This window comes from Trachypithecus francoisi, unplaced genomic scaffold (assembly GCF_009764315.1).
Source record: "Trachypithecus francoisi isolate TF-2019V2 unplaced genomic scaffold, Tfra_2.0 Contig01440, whole genome shotgun sequence".
NCBI classification, from domain to species: Eukaryota; Metazoa; Chordata; class Mammalia; order Primates; family Cercopithecidae; genus Trachypithecus; species Trachypithecus francoisi.
Genome location: NW_022681431.1, coordinates 11,128,220 through 11,155,160, shown reverse-complemented (window position 1 = coordinate 11,155,160; position 26,941 = coordinate 11,128,220). Strand labels below are relative to the sequence as shown.

The 26,941-nt window shown below is 40.9% G+C and overlaps 1 pseudogene; it reads left to right on the top strand.

Annotated features, from left to right (window-relative positions):
• The first annotated feature begins 11,695 nt into the window (after positions 1-11,695).
• LOC117095944 lies at positions 11,696-12,860 on the top strand (annotated as a pseudogene).
• The last annotated feature ends 14,081 nt before the right edge of the window (positions 12,861-26,941 follow it).

The following is a 26,941-nucleotide window of genomic DNA, read 5'->3' as shown; positions in this document are numbered from 1 at the left end:
AAAAGTTGGTGATGAAAAACCGGAAATGCACCATCTTGCCTCCGTTCGTCAAAACATTCCAACCTTTTATTGGTAATAGTGATAAGGGGCGCCGTGGTCTGTCTGGCTACTTCCTGCTGTTAAGGGGCATCGTCAAGGTCGGGGCCCATGGTTGGCATTTGGACGTACGGATGAAGAATAAAATAAGGCACAGTATTAGTATAGGAATGAGGAATGGAAGCATTTGTTGGAATAGGGGCAAAACCCAGAAGGAAGGTCCCAGCAAGGTTAAGGAGTATGAGATAGTTAAAATTTAGTAAGTTTGAGGCAGTGGGGGAAAGCCAAACTGATTTCCACTGATTGCTTTCGGTAGGGGCCCTTTTTAGCTGGGAATGAGGAACGAGTGCGCAGAGTAGTTGTTGGCCAGGCAGCAATTAAGGAGTGGAGTTTTTGTGGAGTGGATGGCTTTCCGCTTACTCCTACTACAGAGATATTGGATGGAAGGCTAGGTCCAGAGAAGGACGGCAAAACAGAACAGGTAGCCTCGCTGTTGATTAAAAAATTGATTGTCTTACCCGCTACCAGGAGAGTTATCCGCGGCTTGGCGAGGGTGATGGGGGTCCCCGAGTCTCGGCACCTTCAGTTGTCGTCTAGATGTAGAGCTGGAAGGAGCTCCCAGGATCCTGGGAAAGGGGGTCACGTGGAGACGCAGCACCTGTTCTCAGGGTGGGGCAATCAGACTTCCAGTGTCCTCCCTGCTGGCAAGCAGGGCAGGGGGTTGCTGGTTCACGAGGGTTAGGACATTCACTGGTCCAATGTCCTGATGCCTTGCACTTATAGCAAGGCTGCGTTGGGGCTCGGGGACCTTGCGACACCTGTTGGCATAGTGTCCTGCTTTGCTGCACTTATAGCAGGCTCCTTTTGTAGCCTTGGAGTCTGCGGAGTGTGTACTCTCTGGCCTGGGGTTACGACTGGCTGTAAAGCCGCTGCTAGGCTGTAACTTCTGTTCAAGGCGAGCTTGCCGTCTCCTCTCTGGAGTTATAGACCTTAAAGGCTAATTTAACCAGGTCTTGTATTGGTGCCTGAGGACCATCCTCTACCTTTTGAAGTTTCTTACGAATGTCAGGAGCTGATTGAGAATGAAATAAGACGCCAAAATAGTGGCCCCTGTGGGGGAGGCAGATCTAACCGGGTATACTGGGTTAGAACCTCAGTCAGTTTAGGGTAGAGGTTAGGATAACCTGGAGGTCATGCCAAGTTAAGTCATAGGCCTGACAAAGGTATCTAAATTCCTTTATGTAGATGGTAGGATTAGCTGAGAAATCACCTAAACGCTTCTCATTTTGGAAAGATCGGCCAATGAAAAAGGGACATGTACTCTGACTACCCCCTCTGCCCCAACCACCTCTCACAAAGGTGCTAACACTGTAGGAGGGTGTGGGCAGAGATAGGGGACTCAAGACAGCCAGTGGGGGCCCCGAAGGAGGCACGGGACCGAGTGGATTACTAGTAGATAAGGAGGAGGAAGGAGGAGTCTGGGCAGGAAGGGAGGGGTTGGAGAGAGAGGGGAGAGAAGGAGGAATATAGGGCAGGTCGGGACGAGAGCATAAGGCCCAAAGCCTTGTACATAATTAACCTCGGACCACTTGCCTAGCCGCTGGCAGAAATTGCTGAGGTCGATCACGCCACAGTGGAAAGGAAAATTAACCGCTTCCTCCTAAGGTCTTGTTCAAGCTGTAAGGTTTTTTAAATTGGCTAGGAGGCACCCTAAGGGGGTGCTCTTTGGAAATTTGAACTGGGGGTTTCCCGTTTGTTTCCTCTTTACTTACACAATGGAAATGGATCCCTGCCTGGCTTCAAAGCGTCCTTTGGAACCAGCAGAGACAAACTGGAGGCTCTTGAAGCCAAAATGGAGATTACCTTCAGGCGGACGTCTCTGTCCTGAACGGGTCTCCCGAGCCACTTGGTGGCTCCAATGGACCTCGGACTGCGCAGGATTTTGGCCGGAGGTAAAGAGGAGACAAGGGCACTTACCCCAGAGAGGCCGTGAGAGTGAGGGAAGCGGGTCTCAGGTCCTGGTCCTCTGCCGTGTGGGAGCAGGAGGAGGTTCCTCAACCTTAGAGGCCTGAGGAGGGCTCCTCCCGGGTCTTCGGCACCAACTGATTTGTTTTTCTAAGACCACCAGAGCGAGCACAAAAGAACCAGCAAGTAGGCAAGGCTAAAAGCAAAACTGCAAATTTATTCTTTGGTCATCTAGCTCCAGAGAAAAAGGTATGGGGGTGAAGTCTGTTGGCCTCCGGCAAAGGAGGCCGAGAGAGTCACCCAGTAGAGCTCTCGGGCAGAGTTCCTAATGCAGTCCCGACAAAGGTAGGGGCTGAGGAAGCCCGCCCCGTGCATCTGCCCGGAGTGGCTTTTCTAGGAGTGGCAGGGCAATAGGCGGGGCACGGACGCGTCAGGAGGGGGGGGGGAAGGCCGCAGGTGCCACCAGGTAAATCTTGATCTCTTCGGATGACATCACCTGGCGCATGCCTGGTTGGTCTGCACCTTCCCGGGCGCCAGCTGCATCCTCGCGCACACGGGGAAAAGTTGGTGATGAAAAACCCGGAAATGCACCATCTTGCCTCCGTTCGTCAAAACAATGTTTCCACTGAATGTGTGGATTAAATTTAGCTTCCTGGTTTGACAGACTTTTATAATTCAAAACGTTATTAATGATTTAATAGTCTCTAATTAAAGTACAAAGTTAGCTAAACAAAAACAATAAGCTCGTCTGATTGGGATAAGAGAAAATATAGATAAGAAAGACCAATTTGTTAATTACTCTTCTATTAAAAACGTAAAGCAAATAAAGATTTAGTCCATTATTTTTCTTGTGAGGGAAATAAAAACAAATAGAGCAAAAAAACATTTTACTGTATTTATTGTGTTTAACTTTTTTATTTCAATAGCTTTAGGTGTGTAAGTGGTTTTGGCTACGTACATGAATAGTCTGGTGAAGTCTGGGCTTTTCATATACCTGTCACCCGAATAGCATGCCCAATCACTGTACCCAAGAGAGAGTTTTTATTAATATAATTTTCCCAAAGTCACTCGGTGGATAAGCAAATGATGGAGGTAGGGTTAGAGACCAATTTCTCTGACTCCAAACTCATAGTCTTCAATACAACATTCTCCTGCTTGGCAGAAGATGAGATGAGCTGGCTCACTGGTTACTCTCAAGGCTGTGGGAGATTGCCAAGGCCAGCGAAGATGGGGAGGGTGGGAAGAGGGCCAAGCCCTCCAACACCTGGCAAGTGCCGCCCTCCAACACCTGGCAAGTGCCTCCCTCCTAGTTGAGCGCCAGCAAAACTTCTTTTGCTAAGAACACATGGCCAAGCCACAGGGTTGAACCTATCATATCGAGGTCATCTTGATCCCCTCTGTTTATCCACTCTCTTAGGCACTTCCTGAGCAAACTTACTTACTTACCCAATATAGCCTCGTGTATTTTTGAACCCATCACCTCCCTCCCAAATCCCTAGATGCTCTTTCCCAGTCTCCCAGATTGGCTTTACTGATTAACTGGGCTTGCGATTTCTCCTTGAAACCTTGTTCGTCTTCTGTGAGTAAACTAAGGCAGCACAGTATGGCCTAAAAGTCAATAAGAAAACTGTCTTGGGCAAAATCCAAGCCAAGCCTAACAAAATTGTGAGGTGGGGAAAATGTGCCTTTTTTTCATCCGCCCTTTTTGTCTTTTCTCCTGAACTTACTCATGTTCAGGCTTTTGATCCAATTTATTTGAGGGGAGGAAGATTTCAGATTCTTTGTATCCCCGCTTCTTCCTTTATAACCCCTTTGACAAAACTCTCCCATAGAAAAAGACACTCATTTACTTTAACATATAAATGACTGATAATGATTCTATACATGAGCTCTACCAGGTATTTAACTCAACACAAAGTCCTTTGATTTATGCCAAAGGAATAAAGTTCTAATGATAAACTTCTGAAATCCAAGTCAAAGGGGAATCCTTTAAGAAGGAAAACTGGGCAACTTTAATTTGTAGTGTAGAAATTCTCCAAGATAAAATTCCAAAGAATGAACTGGGCTCATGACAATCAATATGACAATCAAAATTACAAAACACACAAGAAAATAAGGAATCGTGAGTGACATTAAGCACATACAACACACAGCTAAATCAGATCTGAACCAATTGTCAGAGTTGAAAAAGAACCAACTACAACTTCAAGAAATAAAAATGTCATGACTTAAAATTAAAATATAATAAATCAGATTACAACATATTGAAAGCAATTGAAGATCTAAGTTAGAAATTATCCAAATATAGCACAAGGAGTCAAAGGGATGGACAATACAATACAAAAGAGAGATCAAAAGACATGGAGGAAGAAGTGTGAAGATTTAACAGATACATCATCAGAGTTCAAAGAGAAGAGGACAGAGATAATCAGAGAGAGACAGTACCTGAAGGAATAAAGTCTAAGAATTTTTCGGAACTTATACAAAGGCCCTAGTCCAAATAATTCAGGATAAAAAAGAATCAGAAAAAATAAAAAGAAATCTACACCCAAGTACAACATGAGTGAACTGCAGAAACCAAAGACAAAGAGAAGATTATGAAAGCAGCCAGAAAAAGAATAAAGTGGAAAGCAGATTGCCTTCAAATAAAGTTGACAGCTGATTTCTCAACAAAAATAGGAGTGCAAAGCCAATGAATGACTACCTTTAATATGCTAAGGGGAACACAACACTTTCTTCATAAAGATAATTCTGAAGGGTGTAATTCAGGCAGAAAGAAATCCCAAATAGAAATTCTGAGATGCAAAAAAGAATGATGAGTAAAGAATGCAATCATGTGGGTAAATCATACCACTGATTAAGACAGTAATAATGATGTCAGTGGGCTTTAAACAAAATAGTAAAATAAAGACAATAATGACTTACTAGTCAGGATTGAAGTTAAATGAATGAACATTCTAAGGTTCTTATATTGATGTGGAGGATGGCAAATATCGATTAACTTTAGACTTTGCAAGATATATTATACATCTTAGTTTTATAGGGTATTATCTAAAAAAATGGAAATAGTATAGAACTTCCAAATAATGAAGGGATGGGGAGAGAGAGAGTGAGAGAGAGAGAAAGAGAACTAATATGGAGGGGGATACATTTAAAATATAAAAGAAACAAAAAATGTAAGACATAGAAAGCACAAAATAATATAGTAGATTTAAATGCAAATATACTAGTAATTTCAATAAATATAAAGGGAATAAATCCTCCAGTTAAAATTTTAAAATTTTCAAACTGTATTATAAAAAACATGTTTTCCATAGATAATATGCTTATATATGTAGAAACCCCTAATGTACAGACAAATCATTAGAATTATGGAGAATTTAGTAATGTTGTTGGATACTAAGTCAGTGTTTAAAAATCAGTTACACCCATCCACACAAAAACCTGCATGTGAATGCTTATAGCAACTTTATTTATAATTGTCTAAATGTAGAAGCAACCAAGATGCTCTTCAGTAAGTGAATGGATAAATACACTGTGGTGCATCCAGACAATGGAATATTATTCAGTGTTGGAAAGAAATGAGCTAACAAGCCATGAAAAGACTTGGAGAAACCTTAGATGCATATTACCAAGAGAAAGAAGTCAATCTGAAATGGCTACATATTGTATAATTCCAATTATATGACATTCTCAAAAAGGCACACGTGGAGGCAGACAGTAAAAAAAAAAAAAAAAAAAAAAGTCTGATTGCCAGGGGATATGGAGAGGGAGGAATAAATAGGGGAAGCCCAGGGGATTTTTAGGGCAGTGAAACTACTCTATATGATGCTATAATAATGAACACATATCAATATACATTTGTCCAACCTATAGAATGTGCAACACCAAGAGTAAACTCTAATGTAAACTATGAATTTTGGGTGGTAATAATGTGTTGATGTAGGTTCATTGACTGTGACAAAGGGACCATTCTGGTTGGGGATGTTGACGGTGGCAGAGGCTGTGCCTGTGTGGGGACAGGGGTGAAAGGAACTCTCTGTAGCGTCTGCTTAATTTTGCTGTGAGCCTAAAACTGCTCTAAAAATTAAAGTCCAATTAATAAATCAGTTATACAACCCAAATCTTTGAGTAGAAAATAACTATAGCTCTACATATCAGCAGTAAACAGAGAGGAGATATAATTTTTTAAAAGAGAAAACATTTACCATAGCCTAAAAAAAATAAAGATATACCTATGAATAAATCTACAAAAGATGTCCATTCTTTTGTAAAGAAAAATATAAAAATATTATTGATAGATAATAAAGAAGGCCTATATTAGTAGAGAGATATACTACACTTGTGGAGAGAAAGAGTTAATCTTACAAAAGTGCTAGCTATCTTCAAATTTAATGAAATGATTCTAAAACATCAATGGATGATCAAAGAACCAATAATAGCCAGCAAACTCTTGAAGAAGAATGAAGTAGAAGAAGTTACCTCTACTCCTAATTCTTAGATTTCAAGAATTAATATAGAGCTATAATATTTAAGGCAGTGGATAAATAAATCGACAAAGAGAACAGAATAATGAAAACTTGATTTATATCAGAACTGGCCCTGTAGATCAATGGGGACTGGATAGAAAATTGGATATCCATATAGAAAAACTGAAATTGTACCCCTATTGCACACAATTCACAAAACTCAATTCCAGGTAGATTAAAAACTCAAATGTGAAGGGCAAAACTATAACTTTCAGAGGTTCATATAGGCTAATATATTTATTATCTTTGGTGGGAAAGGATTTCTTACACAAGAAAGAAAAACTACAAACTATAAAAGACTACATTAAAATTTAAAACTCTAATTAATTACAAAAAATGATTAAAAGGCAAACCACAAACCAAGCCAAGATACTTTCAACATATGTATCAAGAATACTTAAGAAATTCCTACAACTTAAAGAAAAAGCATACATGATACAAAATAAAAATGGGCAAAAGACACAAGCAGGTAGTTCAAAGAAGAGAAAAGCCAAGCAGTCAATAAACATAAGAGAAAAGATAATCTTAATTTCATTAGTAATCAGAGAAATGAACATTTAAACTTCAACGACAGAGATTTCTCACCCACAAGACAAGCAAAAATGTAAGTCTTTCAGCATCAACTTTCTACAAAGATATGAACAACCAGAACACTGAAAGGTGGGTAAACTGGTACAGTTACTTTGGAAAACAACGTGGCATTATTGATAAAGCTAAAGATGTTCAAACTAACTGCTCAGCAGTTTCACTCCTAGGGCTGTACCCTGAAGAAACTCATGCTCACATAACCCAGGGACGCATAGGAAAGAATGGCATAGGAGCCATCTGTCAGAGCAACAAAGCAGAAATAACACGTCTCCCTCAACAATGTTATTAATTAAAATATTATTATATGTGATTTTCTTATAATGAAATACTTCATTGCAGAGAAGCAGTTCAATTACAGTTACATGCCACAACAAGGTTGAACATAGTATTAAGCAAGTCAAGAATAGAATTATAGTTGCTGGGGGTAGGAAGGACGAAGAAAAAGGAGTTGCTAATCAATAGGTATGAAGTTTCAGTTATGCAAGATAAATACGTTCTGAGCTCCCCTGTATGCTATTGGACCAATAGTTAACCAAACTGTATTGCATACTTTAAAAATCTGTTAAGAGGGCACATCTCACATTAAGTGTTCTTACCACAATAGAATAAAAATCATAATAAAAGAGAGAAATTAATGGTAAAAAAGAAAAGCAAATCTAAAAAGAATGCCTATAGTATTATGTAATGATGTACATATACACAAATATACATATATACTACATATACACCAAAGAAACATAAATCTGAATATTATATTGTTTAGTAATGCTAACATATTTGGTAAAACTGAAGAAAAGCAAAGAAATGTTCAAGGTTCCTCTCTGAGTACCAAGAAAACAGGATATAATTGAGGGAGGTACACAGAGGTCTTCAAAGGTGATAGTTACGTTATTTTTTAGTAAACTAGTTAGTGGACACAGTACTTACTGTATTGATATTTATATCTATATATTATTGTGCATCTAGTTTATGTTAAGTTACAGCAACTTAAAAAATAAGCTTTCATTCAACAAATATATACTGAGTCACTACTATGGCTCCGGCACTGTTCTAGGGGCTTAGGATACACCGGTGAATGAAACCAGTGAAGTCCTTCCCTGCTTACCTGCCAGCTGGAGGGCAGTGGCATATCATTACAAATGATAAACAATAAACGTAACAGTAAGCAATCCATATAACTTGTTAAAATATGATAAGTGCTATAAAAAAAAATAATAAAATGTTGGGCCAGGTAAATGAGAATGGTAGGGTGCGATGGGTAGTTTTACCAAGAAAGTATCTGGGAGGCAAGTAACCTAGGTAAAAAGTTAGAGCCAAGCAAAGGCTCTACGACCGGATGACATCTTGTAGTATATAGAACAGCTAGGAAGCTTGTGTGGTTGAGGTCAAGTGAGCAAAGAGGGGAAAGACTAGAACATGTGCTCAGGGTGGTACTGGATGGAGGGGGAGAAGAAGTGGGAGGGGGAGAAGAAAGAGGAGGAGAGGAGAAGTGGGACTACAGATTATGTATGGATTTTGAGCAAAAGAATGATATATAAATTTCCCATTGCTGCTGCAACAAATTACCACAAACAGTGGTTCTAAGAAATTTGGATTTATTATCTTATAGTTCTAGAGGTCAGATGTTCAAAATCAGTCTCTCTGGAGGCTGCAGGGGAGAATCTGCTTTCTTGCTTTTCCACCTTCTCGAGTCTGTCCTCATGCCTTGGCTCAGGGTTCCTTTCTCTATCTTTTTTTATTTTGTTTTTCTTTTTTCTTTTTCTTTTTCTTTTTTTTTTTGGAGACAGAGTTTCATTCTTGTTGCCCAGGCTGGAGTGTAATGGCGCAATCTTGGCCCACTGCAACCTCCGCCTCCCGGGTTCAAGCGATTCTCCTGCCTCAGCCTCCTGAGTAGCTGGGATTACAGGTGCTTGCCACTATGCCTGGCTAATTTTTGATATTTTTAGTAGAGATGGGGTTCACCATGTTGGCCAGGCTGGTCTCGAACTCCTGACCTCAGGTGATCCACCTACCTCGGCCTCCCAAAGTGCTGGGATTACAGGTGTGAACCACCATGGCCGGTCCCCTTCCTCCATCTTTAAAACCAGCTATGTTATATCTTCAAGTCTCTCTCTGCTTTCGTCATGAAGTTGTCCTCTCTCTCAGCATCTGTCTACTGCTTGCCTCTTATATGGGCCCTTGTGGGTCTACTTAGATACACTCCCCATCTGTGAAGTCCCTTTTGCCATATAAGCAACATATTTACAGGTTCCAGGGATTAGGATGTGGATATCTGGGAGACAGGGACATGTTTCAACCTACTGCAAGGAACATAATTGAAATTTTTATTTTCTTTTTTTTTTTTTTTTTGAGATGGGGTCTTGCTGTGTTGCCCAGGTTGGTCTTGAACTCCTTGGCTCAAGCAGTCTTCCCACCTTTACCTCCCAGGTAGCTGGGATTACAGGCATGAGTCACCACACCCAACTGAATATTTTTCTCAAAGGGATTTTGCAAGGGTGGAAGTAAGAAAAGCAATTAGGGAGCTGTTTCAGTCATCCAAGTGAGAGTTTATGCTGGCTCCCATCAAACCCATAGCAGTGGGGGTAGTTAGAGGTGGTAGGACACTGGATATATTTCTGATACAGTGTGAACATTATCTCATAATAGGTAGGGTGTGGGATTTGAAAGAAAGAGAAAAATTAAGAATAAATCCAAAGTTTTTCACTTGAGCAACCAGAAAGCTCAAAATCCCATCAATTTAGATAGGGATGAACAGGGACAACACATTTTTAGGGGCAAGTTTAGGAGTTCTGTTTTGTACATTGAGGGAGATTGCAAAAAATGACCACAATTTTTTTTCCTCATCCCTCCATGCAGGCCTCTTTGCAATGTGGTTTTACTGCTCATGCCATGAAGAGGTGACGGCTATTTCTCCATCTCTTGAATCTGGAAGACTCTTGTGACTTGCTTTGACCAAGAGAATGTGGCAGAGGTGACACTAGGTGACTTTCAAGCCTAAGCCTCAATAGCCTCTACTCCCACTACCTTGGAAAGCTTCCCTGATACTCCATCCTGATCTAGAGGATGAGAGACCAAATGGAGCGGAGATGAGTTGTTCCAGTGAACAGATCAGCCCGCCAACAGCCAGCAGCAACCACTAGATCTGGGAATGAGGCATCCTGGACCATCCAGCCCCAGGTGAGTTTCCAGTGAAATCACACTGTTCATCTACCTTTGCAACTTCTTCTTTCCTCATTCAGTATTATGTTTTTAAGATGTATCTATAAATAAAGAGATCCACTTCAGTAATTTTTAACTACCCAGTAGAATCCCATTATGTTGCTTATTAATTCCCCCACAAAAGGGATGGCCATCCTTGCATATGTGCACATTTATGAGTTTCTTAAGATACATACCAAGAAATGGAAGTGCTGAGTCCGAGGGGATGCTTATTATTCAACTGTATTAGGTGTTGCCAAATTCTTCTCCAAAGTGGTTCTTTCAGTTCACCCACCCATCAGCAAAGGATGAAAGTTCCTTTTCCCATTCATCTTCCCTAACACTTTGTGTAATTAGACTTTCATTTTCCCAATCTTACAGGAATAAAATCGATCTCACTGTTATTCTAATTTTCTTATTCCAGACTGTTGTGAGGTTGAGAATAATTTTATAAATGTATTATCCATTAGGGATTCCTCTTCATGTCATGCCTCTTCATGTCATTTGTCTATTTTTCTATTAGATTTTTTTTGCTTTGCCTTATCTATTTTTAGTCGTTCTCTGTGGATCCTAGGAATATGGATTACAAATTTCTTCTCCTGATCAGTAGATTTTCTTTCTTTGAACTTTATTTATGATGTCCTTTGTTGAAGACATTTAAATTTTAATATAGCCTAATTTATTATTTTTGCCATTATAGTCAAATCTTTTTTCTTTTTTGCATGCACAAAATTTACTAAAGGCATTTTGGTTTTTGCTTATAGTCAAATCTTTTTTGTTTTGATCTACCTGACATTGAAGATTTTCTCTATTTTCTCCTACATGGTTTAGAGTTTGCTTTTCACATTTAAGTATTTAATCCATTTATAGTTTCCTTTTGTGTAGGATATAAGGATCTGGTTTCATAGATCCACTTACAACCAATGTTTCAACACTATTATTGACTAATTCATCCTTTTCCATTCATTTCGATGTCTCGTCTTATTTCAAGTGTCCACTTATGAGTAGGTGGACAAATGACCTGTGCTTCGGTCATTTGTCCTAGAAACCGTGTGTCAATATCAAAACTGTTCCAATAACCATAGCTTTACAGCAAGTCTTAATACTTGATAGAGCAAGTTCTCCTCCATTTCCTCCCTCTTGTTTATTTTTAGTCTTTTATTCTTCAATCGGATTTACGATCAGCTAGTCAAGTTTGAAACCTGTACTAGTTTCCTAGAATGGCTGCAACAAAGCGTCGCAAACTGGGTGGCTTAAAAACTACAGAAATTTGGCTAGACAAGGCAGTTGGGGGGGCGGGGCTTGAGGCGGGGCTGGCCCAGTGTGCACTCCTCACCTCGGGGACGTTATGGCTCGTGGAACAGCTGCTTTTGGAAGACTATTGCCCAGAAGAAAAGATGTTTTATTTTCTTAAGCCAAAGATGTACCAGCATATAGAGGGCTGCTGTATCTGCAAAGCTAAGTCCTCCAGTTCTTGATTCACTGACAGTAAATGCTATGAAAAGGACTTTCAGAGCCGTTTTGGAGACTTGTTCAGGAGACATCTGCAATGCCTGTGTCCTGCTTGTAAAATGATGGAAGAAGGTGCCAGCAGGATTAAAAAAAAAAAAAAAAAAAAAAAAAAAAAAAACTAGAGTCATGTGGTAGTTACAAGGCCTGGACCCAGTATAGAGTGCATTGAAACCAAAGAAAGTGAAAACTCTACCTGGGAACAGATAAAAAGCATCCAGATCAGTAAACTGCAGAAGGAATTTGAACATCATAATTCTGATGCTCACAGTACCACCTCAAATGCGTTCCCAGCTCAATCTCCTTGTAACAGTAACCAGTTAGATGACAGCTCAGATAGAGAGGTGGTTTCTGGTTCTAACAGAATGCCAGTTTTTTTCCTTTTTAGAGCTCACATACTGGAAAAGACAGAAGAGATGTTGTGGGGTCAACTGTAAAGACTGTTTTGGGGAAGTCCTCATCTACACACATCTCTTCAAGCCTTGCTACAGTCATAAGAAAGAAGCTGGGCCAGGCACTGTGTCTCACGCCCATAATCCCAGCACTTTGAGAGGCCAAGGTGGGCAGATTGCCTAAGGTCAGGAGTTCGAGACCAGCCTGACCAACATGGTGAAACTCTGTCTCTTCTAAAAATACAAAAATTAGCCGGGCATAGTGGTGCACCTGTAATCCCAGCTACTCGGGAGGCTGAGGCAGGAGAATCACTTGAACCCGGGAGGCAGAGGTTGCAGTAAGCTGAGACCGCGCCACCTCACTCACTCCAGCCTGGGTGACAGAGTGAGACCCTGTCTCCAAAAAACAGGAAAAAAAAAAAAAAAAGAAAGAAAAAAGCATCTGCTGAGAAGCCAGAAGCCAGAGGAGCAGGGGCCAGAGCTTCTGCCCATCCCCACTCAGGAGTGGAGACTGAGGTTTTCATGTAAAAGGGGAATAAAAAAAAAAAATCTAAATTTTGAAAAGACCACAAAGCAACAAACTGACCCTCCTATTTTTAACTTGGATACCTGCTATTCTGCCAAAACACAACGTCTAGAATAGTTTTCAATGGGTTGATTTTCCCTCAGTCCCACAAACTTTGAAACCAGTGTCTAACTCACTAAAAAAAGAGCTGTATGTAATATTTAAGACGCTGACTGTTTCATAGGAAAGCTGAATGCTGCTGTAAAGTATTCTTTAACTCTTTTTTTTAAAATCCCCTTCTAATGAATGAAACTAGAGGAGTTTCGGGGACAAAGATGGAATTTGTTTATGATAAGCTGTAGTTTTTAATCTTTCTGTATTGAGAAGCAGTGGTTGGGGCATTTTTTAAGATGGCTGGCTACACTTGTTTTCCCTTATGATAATAAATTTGTCATAACTCGGTAACATGGACTTGGCCCTAGAGGTAGCTGTTTATAATTTTGAAATATTAAAGTCTTGCCTAGGTTCTGATGATTCAACTTGTACTACTGATTATCAAGCAGGACAGACTGAGCTTTCTGTTGCAAATACCTTGGAGGAGAAAGTAATTTCTCAATATATAGAGAGGTAACTTAATGCTATACATTGCATCCTGTGCTATCTCCCTTCACATTAACATTTGATAAAGATTTTAGTGTACGTGAAACTTCTAAAGCAGAATCAAAGCTTCTCTTGGGGAAATGCCAAGACAGGTGAGACCCTGCAGGAATAGGGCCAAAGCATTACCACATGGTAGAGAACACACCCTATCAAAAATGTTAAACTATCTGAAAAATACAGTGTGCAAGTCTTCAGGATGACACAAAACAAAGGTTAATGCTACCTGGGGCACATTTCTTAGAGGGCTTGCTGAGTTTGTAAATAATCGACTTTTGCTTGTGTTACATGACTTTGATGACTTCATTGAAAGTCTGCACAATTCAATTTCAGCTCTGGATTACTTCAGTTGACCTTTGTGAAGGCTTTTATCTGTGTAGAGTGAGTGTTTGACTTGTTCCAGTCTATTAGGTTTTTATTTTCTTTCACTCTGTATTAAAAGCAAATTTTACTAAAAGAAAAGAGGTTTGTGTTCATGTTAAGTGGGTTGGTTTTGGTTTGGCTTCTTTTATTCAGGCTTTCTGAACATTGCGATAACCTGAACTTAGAGCTCTTCAATCCTAAAATCCTCATGAAAAGCCTCTCACTCGAACCCAAACCAAAGCACTCTTACTGCCTCTTTTCTGAATGTTCAGGAAAAAGTATCACCAGTTCAGTCTTTTCATAATGAGGGAGAAGCACTTGCCTGCCTTGTAGTAACAAGACTCAGTGCTTATTTTTTTAACTGCATTTTAAATATCGGATAGTATAACAATAAGGAGTGAGCCACCTTTTATGGGCACCCTATAGTTTTATAGTTCTTAATCTAAACATTCTATATTTCCTTCTTTTGGGAAAAACTTACATGCTACAAGCCACCATATGCACAGACTATACAGTGAGCTGGGTCGGCTGTCCCCCAGTCTTTGAGGCAAATTACAAAAGTCCAGCCATTATTATCCTCCTGAGTTATTTTGAAAATTTTTTTTGTATATGTTGGCTGCAATATTAGTGGTAGAATATACTATACTATGGATCATCTCTACTCCTATATTTATTTGTTTATTACTAGACCTCAACCACGGTCTTCTTCTTCCCCTTCCACCTCTCTTCACCTATGGGATGTACTATATGCAGTCATGCACTTTGTATTAATATATTAGAAATCTACAGACCTATATTGTACTTTTTATACTGTTGGCTACTTATAATCAAAACTTTTACTAGGGAATTTAATAAGTCTAGTCTTATTACAAACTTTTTTTTAAATACAGAAATTTGTTCTTTCACATTTCTGGAGGTCAGAAGTCCGAAAGGGTGTAACAGCAGGTTGGTTCCTTCTGGGGACTGGGAGCAGGAAATCTGTTCCATGCTTCTCCCTGAGCTTGTGGTGGTTTTTAGCAATGGTTGGCGTTCTTTGGCTTGTAACTGTATCACTCCAATCTCTGTGTCCATCCTCACACAGCCAACATCACCCAGCCTTCTTCCTTGTGTGTGTCTCTGTGTCTTCATGTGGCCTTCGTATAAAGATTAGGGCGAGATCTAATGTGACCTCATCTTAACTTAATTACCTCTGTGAAGACTCTATGTCCACTCTATGTGGTACCAGTCACAGTTGGAGCCATATAGGATCTCCAAACACCACTTTCTCCCTGGATGTCGGTGTTTAGGGTTGTTAATGTCTGAAAGGCCAGGAGTCATTGGAAATTCTATCAAGAAATAACAGGAGTTCTCTGAAGATCAGAGAAGGGCTGCGGAGTCTAATTAGAAATACTCCACAAGGGAGACTGGGAAGTCAGCAGTGACTGGGACCTCCAGCAGGGCGTTGGTCCTTCTTGCTTCTGCCCTCTTGCTCTAAAAGACACGTATACTTCTGAAGCTCCCATGGGGAACAGGATCTCCTTGATGATGCATCCATACAACAAGAATGGTTGCACTTCTTAGAGGTCACGCCAATATACATAACCACCAGTAATGCCTGAACATAATGCCAGAAAAAGGGTTGCCCCATGCAAGAGTTGTGGTGAGGGATTCCCCTGGGTGTCAGAAGACCAAACCTCTCCCTCTCTTTGGTTCTTGATCCACCCTAATCACACTGGACATCACACCTGTGATTATAAAGTAACTGTGGCTGCAATATTTTAAAATCACATGTAAAACTACCATAATTCACATATGTACAAGTTCTTGTGTACTTGTTAAAAGTTTCAGTTAGCCATAATCCTGCCTTAGATTAACTTCATGGAATATGACGCCACCAATGTAAACAGAATATTTGTTAAAGGGGAGGTAGTCAGTGTAGGGTAGGGAGGTGGCAGCTGGAAGAACACGATGGAAGACTTGGGCTCAAGGTATCAGCTCTGATTCCAACCCCAGACTAGTCACTTAACTTCTGGGACCTTATCCGCCAATATGAAAACCATACTTGATGACTCTTTGAGCTTTTGTGTGCTAGAATTTCTTTTAATAAACCATTTTTATAATCACATCTCCTATATTACCTTGTGTTTCTTTCTTTTGTGAGTGTCTTGCTTTCATCAACAGCTTGAAACACGTTGTGGGCAGAGATCCCATACACTCCTTCTTTTATATATTCCTTGTGGTCTAACCAGAGTTTATGATGTGACAGGAGCCAAGTAAGGGCTTAGCAGAGTGAATGTGTGAATGAATGACTTTGAATCTCCCTGTGATGGTGAATTTCATGTATTAACTCAACTGGGCCATGGCGTGTCCAGATAGGTGGTAAAACATTATTTCTGGGTGTGTCCCTGACAATGTTTATGGAAGAGATTAGCATTTGAATCAATAGACTGAGTTAAGAAGATCCACCCTTACCAATGTGTCAAGGATTGAACAAAAAGGCAGAGGCAGAAGGAATTTGCTGTGTCTTTTTGAGCTGGGACATCCATCTTCTCCTGCCCTCCAACATCAACATTGCTGGTTACGTGGACCTTCAGACTCAGAATGGAATTGACCCTATTGGCTCCCCTGACTCTAAGGCCTTTGAGCTTGAATTGGAATAATGCCACTGGTTATCCTGGGCTGCCAGTTTGTAGACAGATGGCATACCAAGAGACTTCTCAGCCTCCACAATTGCTTGAGCCAGTCCTTCATATAAAGATAGATAGATAGATAGATAGATAGATAGATAGATAGATAGACAGATAGATAGATAATATATAGACAGATTTTTTTTTTGAGAGAGTCTCGCTCTGTCACCCAGGTTGGAGTGCAGTGGCATAATCTTGGCTCACTGCAACCTCCGCCTCCTGGATTCAAGCAATTCTTCTGCCTCAGCCTCCCGAGTAACTGAGACTACAGGTGCACGCCTCCATGCCCAGCTAATTTTTGCATTTTTAGTAGAGACAGGGTTTTGCCATGTTCACCAGGCTAGTCTCCAACTCCTGACCCCAAGTGATCCATCTGCCTTGGCCTTCCAAAGTGCTGGGATTGCAGGCGTAAGCTACCACAACCGGCCAATATCTATGTGTCTATAAAGATCCTATTAGTTCTGTTTCTCTGGAGAATGCTGACTAATACACTGCCTAACCTCTAGCTCATAGTAGCCAGAAAAAAGTAAAATTTTTCTCCATACTCTCTATAGTCTGGGCAATACTGTATATAAGCTGGACTTTAAGAAAACCACATGAACCAAAAATCTTACAAATGTTAACAGCTGTCAATTATTCTTTGTCTTATAAATGGGGTTCATATCAGTCAGGGGCCCTGCAAGAAGCACTCTCAAAATGGGTAGTGTGAGAGTTTAGTAAAGGAGCTATTTACAAAGGTGTGGGCAACCTGGCAGAGAAGGTGCCAGGGAAAGTAAAATCTCAACCTTGTGTTCCTCTGGCCCCCACACTTCAAACCCTCAAGATGCACCATTATGCCAGAAAGAGTTCTCTCAGTCATAACCCTCCTCCCTCCCAAGTCCCTACTGAAAGATCAGAAAATATATTTTTGAAAGATCAGAACAATGACGGTGCTGGAAAATTTTTAAGATGAGATTGCATGGTCAGAGAAAGCAAAGCAGGAAAGTCACAAAACAAAATACCAGAAGCAAATGCAACCCCTTCCTAGAGAGTATCAGAGAAGATCCAAGCTTGGGGCAAATAGGAAGAAAAATTGTGAGCCATTGGGAGTGATTATGGGGCATGTAATGAAAAAGAATTAACTATTTTCTTGATTTCAATTGATCCAGGAAGTTCTGAAATTTGGCTCACAGGTCCCTTGTAATATATTTCCCTGCATTTCCATCAGTGATATATATTTTTCTTGCAATAACTCTACGCCCCTTTGATTGGAAAATCTAGCTCTGGAGCTCTTCCTGGAATAACTGTGCCAGTTAAGCTCTTCCCACCCCCAGCCCCACTTCCATCCCTCTGGGCATCCTGTATGCCCAAGACGTAACTGCACTCTAAAAGCAGTAGGTGAGAGAGACTAACGGAGCATCAGAGTAGCACTGAAAGGGACTCTAGTCTATACCACCTGCTGCAGCAGACATAGAGGAAAAAAGAAAGGAGGATCTCCTTTAAGGAAGGAAACACACAAATGTCCAACACACCAGAGAACAGCCTTCCTCGTTGTGCCTGCATCTCATTCATACTGTGAAGTACATCATGGTTGATAACAAGTATCACCCTCAGCAAGAAGCCAGAGAGAAAACAGATGTATGTAACTAAAGAAGAAACCCATCCCAACTATTTATACCAACCAAACAAACGATGACATGCTGTACACACCATTACTTTCTTGTCCTTTATTTCAGTCTCGTTTTGGAAACTTTCCTGTTATCAGTACATAGAAAAGCTTTCTTATTTTGGGGGTGCTTTTTTTTAATTTTTACTTTTTTGTTTACATCTGAATATTATTTCATTGTATTGATGTATCATAATTTATTTAAACACATTCTTATTGGTAGATAATTTAGGCTGTGTTATCAAACTTTCTGATCCTTGCTAACCTTATAGGTGATAAGTGGTAACCTGGGATAGTTTTATTTTGCATTTATCTTTTTTTTTTTTTTTTTTTTGAGACAGAGTCTCGCTCTGTTGCCCAGGCTGGAGTGCAGTGGCACAATCTTGGCTCACAGGAAGCTCTGGCTCCCGGGTTCACGCCATTCTCGTGCCTCAGCCTCCCGAGTAGCTAGGACTACAGGCGCCTGCCACCATGCCTGGCTAGTTTTTTTGTATTTTTAGAAGAGATGGGATTTCACCGTGTTAACCAGGGTGGTCTCGATCTCCTGACCTTGTGATCCGCCCACCTCGGCCTCCCAAACTGCTGGGATTACAGGCGTGAGCCACTGCGCCCGGCCTGCATTTATCTCATGATGAGTGAAATTGAACGTCTATTCATGTGTTCAAGAACCATTTGTATTTTCCTTTCTGTGTGCAGTCCAGTCTGTTAATATCTTTTTTCTATTTGGTTTTGGTCTTTGGGAGATCATTTTTTTATTTATATCAGTTTGATTTACACACATTTGAATATTATTCAAATGACTGACTTGTTTCCAATAAGAAAACTAAATTAAAAATAACTTGATCACTTTGTGTCAAACACAATTGTTCATATACCATACTCTAGCACCATGGTCTTTATTATTGGTAGGAATTCAACTTCTGAACTCTGGGGCCAAATAGCAATGAAATTAGAACTTCTTAAAGCCCCAAATCCATTATTTCTGAACTAAAATACAATGTAACTAACTTTTTCAAAGTTATCCTCAGTTAAATAAATTAGATTAGAAATTAGTCCACTGTTTCAAAATGCAGGGGTTTTTTTAACCCCGTAAATTTAGCTTAACAGAAAATACATTGTTAAAGCCAACAAATTTCATAGAGTATTACAACTTTAAAACTAGAAGCTACCTTTAAAGTTATTAATTCTATTGCATCGTTATATAGATATAACAGAAAATTCAAGCAAGTAGCCAGAGTTAATAGAACCTAACCCTCCAGATTCAGCACGGTGATCTTCCTGTGCCACTTTGTTGCTCCTTTCAATCTGCTACTTAAGAGAAATCAGAATTTTCTGGCCTTGGCAGAAAGTTTCTTTTCAAGAGATATGTGAATAAGTAGCACCAAACCCTTCCAAGAAAGCCCAGGACAGCTGACCTCAAAGTTTTGCTGTGGGTGCTTCTCCTAACTGGGTCCATTGTTCTCCCAGCCTTGACCTTAAGCTCCTATAAAGGAAAGAATTCAGCAATGCTGGGGAGACAAACACATATTTTTAAATTTCTCCCCAATGATAGACAGGACAGAACAAGGCAGCCCAGGCAGGGGTGTGGCTAAGAAAACCTTTCAGAGTTGGACACCTCACTGAATGCTGTCATCCAAGGTAAACACCAAGCTTAGTGAAATATCAAGCAATTGGCTATTTGCCTTTATGTCTGATCCCATGTAAAGGAGGGGTAATATTTGATGAAAAACAAAAGATCTGAGAAAACCACATAATAATCACATACTGTGACTAGGTATAGGAGCTTAGTTGTTTAGATCCTGAATTAATAAATGATGTGAGATATAAAACCCCAGAGGCAAGAACGCCAGCAAAAGCAGTGGAGGGGATCAGCCATGTAGCCCTTAGAGAGAGCTCTAGGCTAAGTAGGGGTATGTTGGAGGGTGAGGAACCAAGCGCCAAGCTCTCTTCTTTAAGTAGAGAAGGAATAAGTTCATTCCTACGTGTCATTCTGGCAGTCTCTGAAAAACAAAGCAAAACAAAACAGGTATTTCTAAAAGAATGAGAGTTAGAATAAATGCCTTGATGGGCTTGGCTGAGTTGTGCTGCAAAGGAAGGAGAGTAGCAGAACATCTCAGGTGGATCAGAAGCCAGGCTGTCTTCGCAGTAGTCCAGGAGACATCTGTCTATGTGGTGAGGACTGCCATGAGCAGATGGGCAACTTGCGCACTGCTCAAAGGCACTGTCCTAAGAAATGCAGGGGCTGAAATACGTCCTGCACATCACTAGTAAAACTGCACAGGAAAAGAATTCCTTTTACAAAGGCACCCACAGGGCTGCATCTGCCCAGAGGGAGACACCTTTTCTAATTCAGGCAAAGGTGTTACGTAGGTTACTGGCAGCTCGGGATCTTATTATAAATGTAGACCCCCCAAGGCCTACCGCAGAACTGCTGAAACAGAATATTCCCATTAGCAATATCCCTGGTGCCTTGTATGCCCATTACAGTTTGAGAAACACTGACTAAAACACGGGAAAACACATTTCTTTGCAGAAGGGGAAGTGGATACAGAAGACAGCACTTTGCTTAGAGAAGAGGTACAGGTTGCACTCAGGCCTCTTGAGTTCCAAGCTTCAACTTTTATTCCACGCTAATAACCTTTCATTACCCTTGGTCTATTTCGTCATCGTAGCACATGGACACATGGCCTGAATCCCTCGTTGCTTTTAGAGTCCTGAGGCTTCTGGAATCCTCGAGACTTGTGACATATGTTTCAAGACCCCCTAGTTCACTTGTGAATGAGGATCGTTGGATTACAGCTGAACTAGGACAGTGGAGGTAACCCTGCCCCTGCTCAGAGCTCCAGTCCTTAGATTCTGGCTAAAATTCAGGTCTAGGAGTGTTAGAGAAGACTGGTGTGTGTATGTGTGTGCATGAAGGCAAGTGTGTGTGTGTCATAGAGTGCACACAGGCATGAGGAGAGGGTGGGTATGTAGAGCAGATAGAAATATCTTGCATGCAAACCTTGCTCTTCTTCTGCTTGGCTTTTCATTTGAGGTTTTAGCATTCTTCTGAGTCCAAACCACAGCTTTGCTTGTCATACACTCTCGAAGAATCTGTCCCCAAATTTTCTTTGCATTCCTCATTTATGCAAACAGATTGTATGTCTAAACTTGGAGTGCCTTTCAACTTAAGGTTTTCCGTGATTGTTGATATGATCTCTCTCACTCTCCCCGCTTCTCCTCTCTCAATTTAATTGTGAAACCACCTTCCTAGTCCCTCCTAGATGGTACTCAGCCTATAGGAATAGAGAGAAAGTCTGGAAGCAAAAGTATCAAGGAGAGAATTCACAGTATAAAAGCCTGGTTACAATACATCCTTTTGGAGTGGCAAACATCACCTCACATTGTAACTAGCAGCTTATCATGGTCAGAGAAAAGCTGCTAAGTTTTTCTCCTTAGTACTATCTATGTCTTTTACTCTGTGTGCCAGCGGTCAGTCTCTCTCTCTCTCTCTCTCTCTCTCTCTCTCTCTCTCTCTCCCCTCTCTCTCTCTCTCCCCTCCTCCTCCTCCTCCACCTCCTCCTCCTCTCCCTCCCTGTCTAAAGTCTCATTCTCTCTCTCCATCACTCTCCTCACCCTCCCACCAAGGAGGACCTCTTTTATCTTCTCCAAGCTAATTATGATTTTCCAAGTTCTCCTTCATGAGTCCCAGTAAAGACAGAAAGAAGTGGAAAAGTGGAAAGAGATGTTCACAGCATAAGAGCTTCTTCTCAAACAGGGGCTTCTTCCTCTGCCACCTTCGTGCTCAAAGCAGGCTGCCTCCTATCCCCGTGCAGCTCCCTGGGGCTAGGGACCCTCTACGGCTGTGCCCAAAGAGGCTGCACAGTCCTTCCAGCTAATGCAGCTCTAGTCAACTGACCTTAGTCAGATGCCGTTAACTTCTGTCCCCATTCACACTCACCCTTTCTCCTCTCCTCCCCACTTCTAGACTTTTTTCAGGTAGGTGGAAGGATGTTGAAGGAGTTTACACTGGATACTTTTTATTAGGGAAAAAAAAAACAAAGGCGGAAAAACAGCCATCTCAGACTGTGGGAATAGGTCATGGGGTCAGAAATTTAAGAAAAGTCAAGGTTTTTCATTGCTATGCTGGAGGAAAAAAGCAAGGCTTGATTGAGGAAACAGGAAGGCTGTGTGGTTTGCAACTTTCTTCCAGCCTGCTTGCACTCACATAAAAGACAGACTTTAGATTCAGCCATTTTCCCCTCCCTCCTGTCATTCATTGCAGGCGCTTTGCCTTGAGAGTAAGGAGTTTTATGTTGTTTTGTTTTGTTTTGTTTTCCCAGAAGGACTCTTGGTTCATTACAAATCAAATTATACAGAATGAGAATAAGAAGAAGTTTTTCACTACAAGGTGCTGAGACTAGCCCAAGCCACCTGTCTCAGTATTTTGGCATGTCACTTCGCCTCTCTGGATCTTAATCCCCTTTGACATAAAATTAGGATAATACCATCAATCCAATCTACCACACAGGAAGGTTGAAAGAAGCATGCCAGATAATGTACGTGAAAGAATTTTTAAAAGTATAAAGTTGCTCTAAGAGTAGAAGGTGCTATTGATATCAAATCACTGTTTTAAGCGTTTTGTGAGAAATAAGTTTGAGTAAGAATTCTTTACCAAAGAGTTACAATACAATCAGAGAGGCAAGACATAGAGCAGATGACACAGTGCAAAACAGATGACAGTATCAGGTGGCCTATAGTAAGGGTCAGGACGGTGCAGGCACAAGTCGGAGGCTAGAAACCTGCCAACTACACAAAGGCAGAGTGAAGGGTGATATTGAAGGGATGGGGGCTGTTTCAGATTGCATATGACTCCCAAAAAGATATGTTAGAGACTCAACCCCCAGTACCTCAGAAGGCAACCTTATTTGGAAAATAGGGTCCTGCAGATGTAGTTAAGATAAAACCCTACTGGATTTAGGTGGGTGTTTAATCCAATGTGATTGCTGTCCTTACCAGAAGGGGAAAGAGAGAGACAAGGAAGAGAATGCCAAGCGAAGACATACAAGCTGAGAATGACATAGGATAAAAGGAAGAGAGACTTAAACTGTGCACGTGCAAACCAAGAAAGGTAACGGGTGACCAGCAAATCACCAGAAGCTAGGAAAAGGCTGCAGGGATCCTCCAATACAGGGTTTGTTGGTTTGTTTTTTGTTTTTTGCTTTGTAATGGAGTCTCACTCTGTTGCCCAGACTGGAGTGCAGTGGCATGATCTCGGCTCACTGCAACCTCCACTTCCCAGGTTCAGGCAATTCTCCTGCCTTAGCCTCCTGATTAGCTGGGACTACAGGTGCTCACCACCACGCCCAGCTAAGTTTTATATTTTTAGTAGAAGTTTTACCCTGTTGTCCAGGCTGGTCTCAAACTCCTGACCTCAAGTCACCCACCCACCTTGGCCTCCCAAAATGCTGGGATTGTAGGCATGAGCCACAGGCCCAGACTCTCATACAGGTTTTAGAGGAGTGTGGACGGCCCTGTGGACACCTTGATTTCTGACTCCTGGCTCCCAGAATGGCAATAGAACACATTTCTGTTGTTTTTAGCCACCCAGTTTGTAATACTCTGTTACAGCAACCACAGGAAACTAATATAATAGTTGAGCAGGGTCTTGTAAGCTATGCCATAGTCCCATAGGCACAGCTGAGGAGAGGCAATTATTCATGTCCTGTTATATCACAGTGAGGGGTGAACTTCACCAGTCAAGTTAATCATTTCTCAATATGCTAGAATATATTGGAATAATATCTGTGTTCCCTCTGTCTAAAATCAGCAATTTCTACTTTACTATATAGTAACCAGTATTATTATCATAGCTTTGTTGCTTAATATATTTGGTTTGGCTGCACAAACTCTTTTTTAATTACTTCTTCTTGCCTATTATCTGTTTATTGCCCATGAAGAATCATCCTGACTGTTCTCATTTAAAAAAAAATCTATGTTTGGCTTTCACGTTTATTGATATTCAGATCTTAGTGGTATATACCCAAATGTCCTAATAATTTTTGACAAGGAGTTCTGAGAAGAGCATTCTGAAATGACCTCGGAAGCAACTCCTAAAGCACTGTGAGCCCTGTTTGATACTCCATAGATTCTGCTTCAAGGAAATCCTGTTCCCTGAAGAAGTTGTTATGGTCTATTGGACCAGTATCATACATTGAGAAAGATCTAAGAGCCATATTTACACATACAGCTGTCATAGATCCAAAGTAGCCATTAGAGATGATTAGGTAAATAGAACAATTTCAAATGTCCCTAAATACATATTTGCAGGATAATAGTCTATTGGAAGAGGTGTTTCTCTTTCAATAGGCCCAGCTTTTAAAAATGAAACTCTGGTTGGGTTACAAGCCTGCTATATAGCACTGCCCCATCTCTATGTATTGCCAATTAATATATCATAGTTGTATCTGATAATGTCTTAGCAATCCTTGGGCTCCCTAATAATGATGGGGAGTATGTAACATTCATTCAAGGCAGGGCTCAGGACACAAATCAGTATTCTACTTTTAGAACAGAGGCTTCTACTTGGGTGCCCCCAAAGGTAGTAACTGATGTCTGTGTGCTATTTTTATTGTTTCAGAAAGTATCAGAAATTATTCATTTGCACTCAAACCACAACAAGGTCTAATTCAAAGGGTCAATTGTGCATTACAAAGTTAAGAGTCTGGAGCCAGACTGTCTGAATTTCAATTCAGCATCACAATTCACCAGCTGTGAAACCTTGTCCAGTTTACTCAACCTCCCTGAACCTCAGTTTCCTCAACCACCCTGAACCTCAGTTTCCTCATCAGTAAAATAGGGGTGATAACAGTACCTACTGCATAGGTTGCTTCTGAGGCTCACCTGATCTGATGCAGGGAAGGCACTTAGGGTAGTGCCCGACAGATAGTAAGTTCCCAAGAAATGCTTATTAAGACTTTTTGCTTTTAGCTAAATTTTATTAATTCCAACCAGATATTTTATGCTAGCCAGAAACTCTGCTTTGCAATGGTATGTGTCTCAAATCAATTCTTATTAATTATTAAATATTATTTATTTATAAGATATCTCATAAAGCCTGATTTCTGCAAGGGAAAAAATAGAAGGGGTCATTGGTGGTGACAAGGCTGGAGATCATTTTTTCTTCTTCTTTTTTTTTTTAAGATTCTTTTGCTTGTTTTTAATGATTCTCATGCTGACACAGTATCCAAACCATGAAAGAATATCTAGAGAATCCAGTCCTGTGAGACACTGTCATCTTTCTTTTTTCTCTTTCAGAGACAGGCTCTTGCTCTGTTGCCCAGGCTGGGGTGCAGTGGCACCATCATAGCTCACCGCAACCTCAAACTCCTGTGCTCAAGTGATACTCCTTCCTCAGCCTCCCAAGTAGCTAGGAGTACAGGTGTGTGCCACCATACCTGAAGTTTTTTTTTTTTTTTTTTTTGAGACGGAGTCCCGCTCTGTCGCCCAGGCTGGAGTGTAGTGGCCGGATCTCAGCTCACTGCAAGCTCTGCCTCCCGGGTTTACGCCATTCTCCTGCCTCAGCCTCCCGAGTAGCTGGGACTACAGGCGCCCGCCACTTCGCCCGGCTCGTTTTTTGTATTTTTTAGTAGCGACGGGGTTTCACCGTGTTAGCCAGGATGGTCTCGATCTCCTGACCTCGCGATCCGCCCGTCTCGGCCTCCCAAAGTGCTGGGATTACAGGCTTGAGCCACCGCGCCCGGCCATGATTTTTTTAAAGTTATTTTTGTAGAGACAAGTCTCACTGTGCTACCCAGGTTGGTCTTGAGCTTCTGAGGTCAAGTGACTCCCCTACTAAGGGGATTGCTAAGCAATTGCTAAGTCTCTGATTCTGTCTCTCTCAATTTCCATTAAAATGTCCGAAGAGATTCAGAAAAGTATGAAAATGAAAACTGCATGCTGATTGGTACGTTAATACCCAAATCGGGGAGGAATTTCCACAAGATAAAGTGGTTGGAGCAGACATGAAGGAAAAAACTACCCAACGTGATACAGAACTTAAAACGTAAAGCACCAAAATTGAAATCCACTCAGGAAGAAGTAAATAGCAGAATGAATACTACAGACATGGTCATCACCGTTCAAGTCTCAGTTTAGGGGTCACCTCCTCTAAAAAGTATTCCTGTAACTCCTCAAGTTGACCCAGGTGCCTCTTTGCCTGTTGTTTGAGTTCTCAGTGCAGCCTCTGCGTTCATATCAACCACATCATATTGATATTAGTAGTTTCTAGATCTAAGTCTAAATCTAAATTGTATGGACCATGTACCAGTTCTGTTTGCATCTTCTGAAACTGGCAGAATGGCTGGTCCACTATAGGTGATCCACTGAGCCATTCTGTTATGGTCTAATAGACCATAACAGCTTCTTCAGAGAGGTCGTTTACTGAATTATCCAGTGTTTTGTCAAAAGCCAGGTATACTCTCTGCTGCACTTTCCTGAACTATGAATTTTGTAGTCCATCAAAAGAAAGGAATTTGGTTATTCAGTTATTCACCCATTTTATCAGTATCTTCTGAGTTTCTACCGTGTGCAGACATTACACATATATTCAGCCTGATATGACTTATGTCTTTGGTCATAAGCTGATGCCTAGTATGGATAATTCCTTTATTAGGTTCTCAGGAATAATTCCTCTAATAATTTATTCAGACCCTAATACTTTAGAACCTTTCTAAGTTCAATGTCAACTTCATTGGTCTATAATGGGATCAACATATCTTCTTCATTGTTTCAAAATCTAGAACCACAGCTGTCTATCTCTAAACTTCTGATACCACTCTCGTTGTCTATGGTCCTTCAAATATCACCAGCAACAAGAGCTGGACATTTTCAGCCACACGTATCTC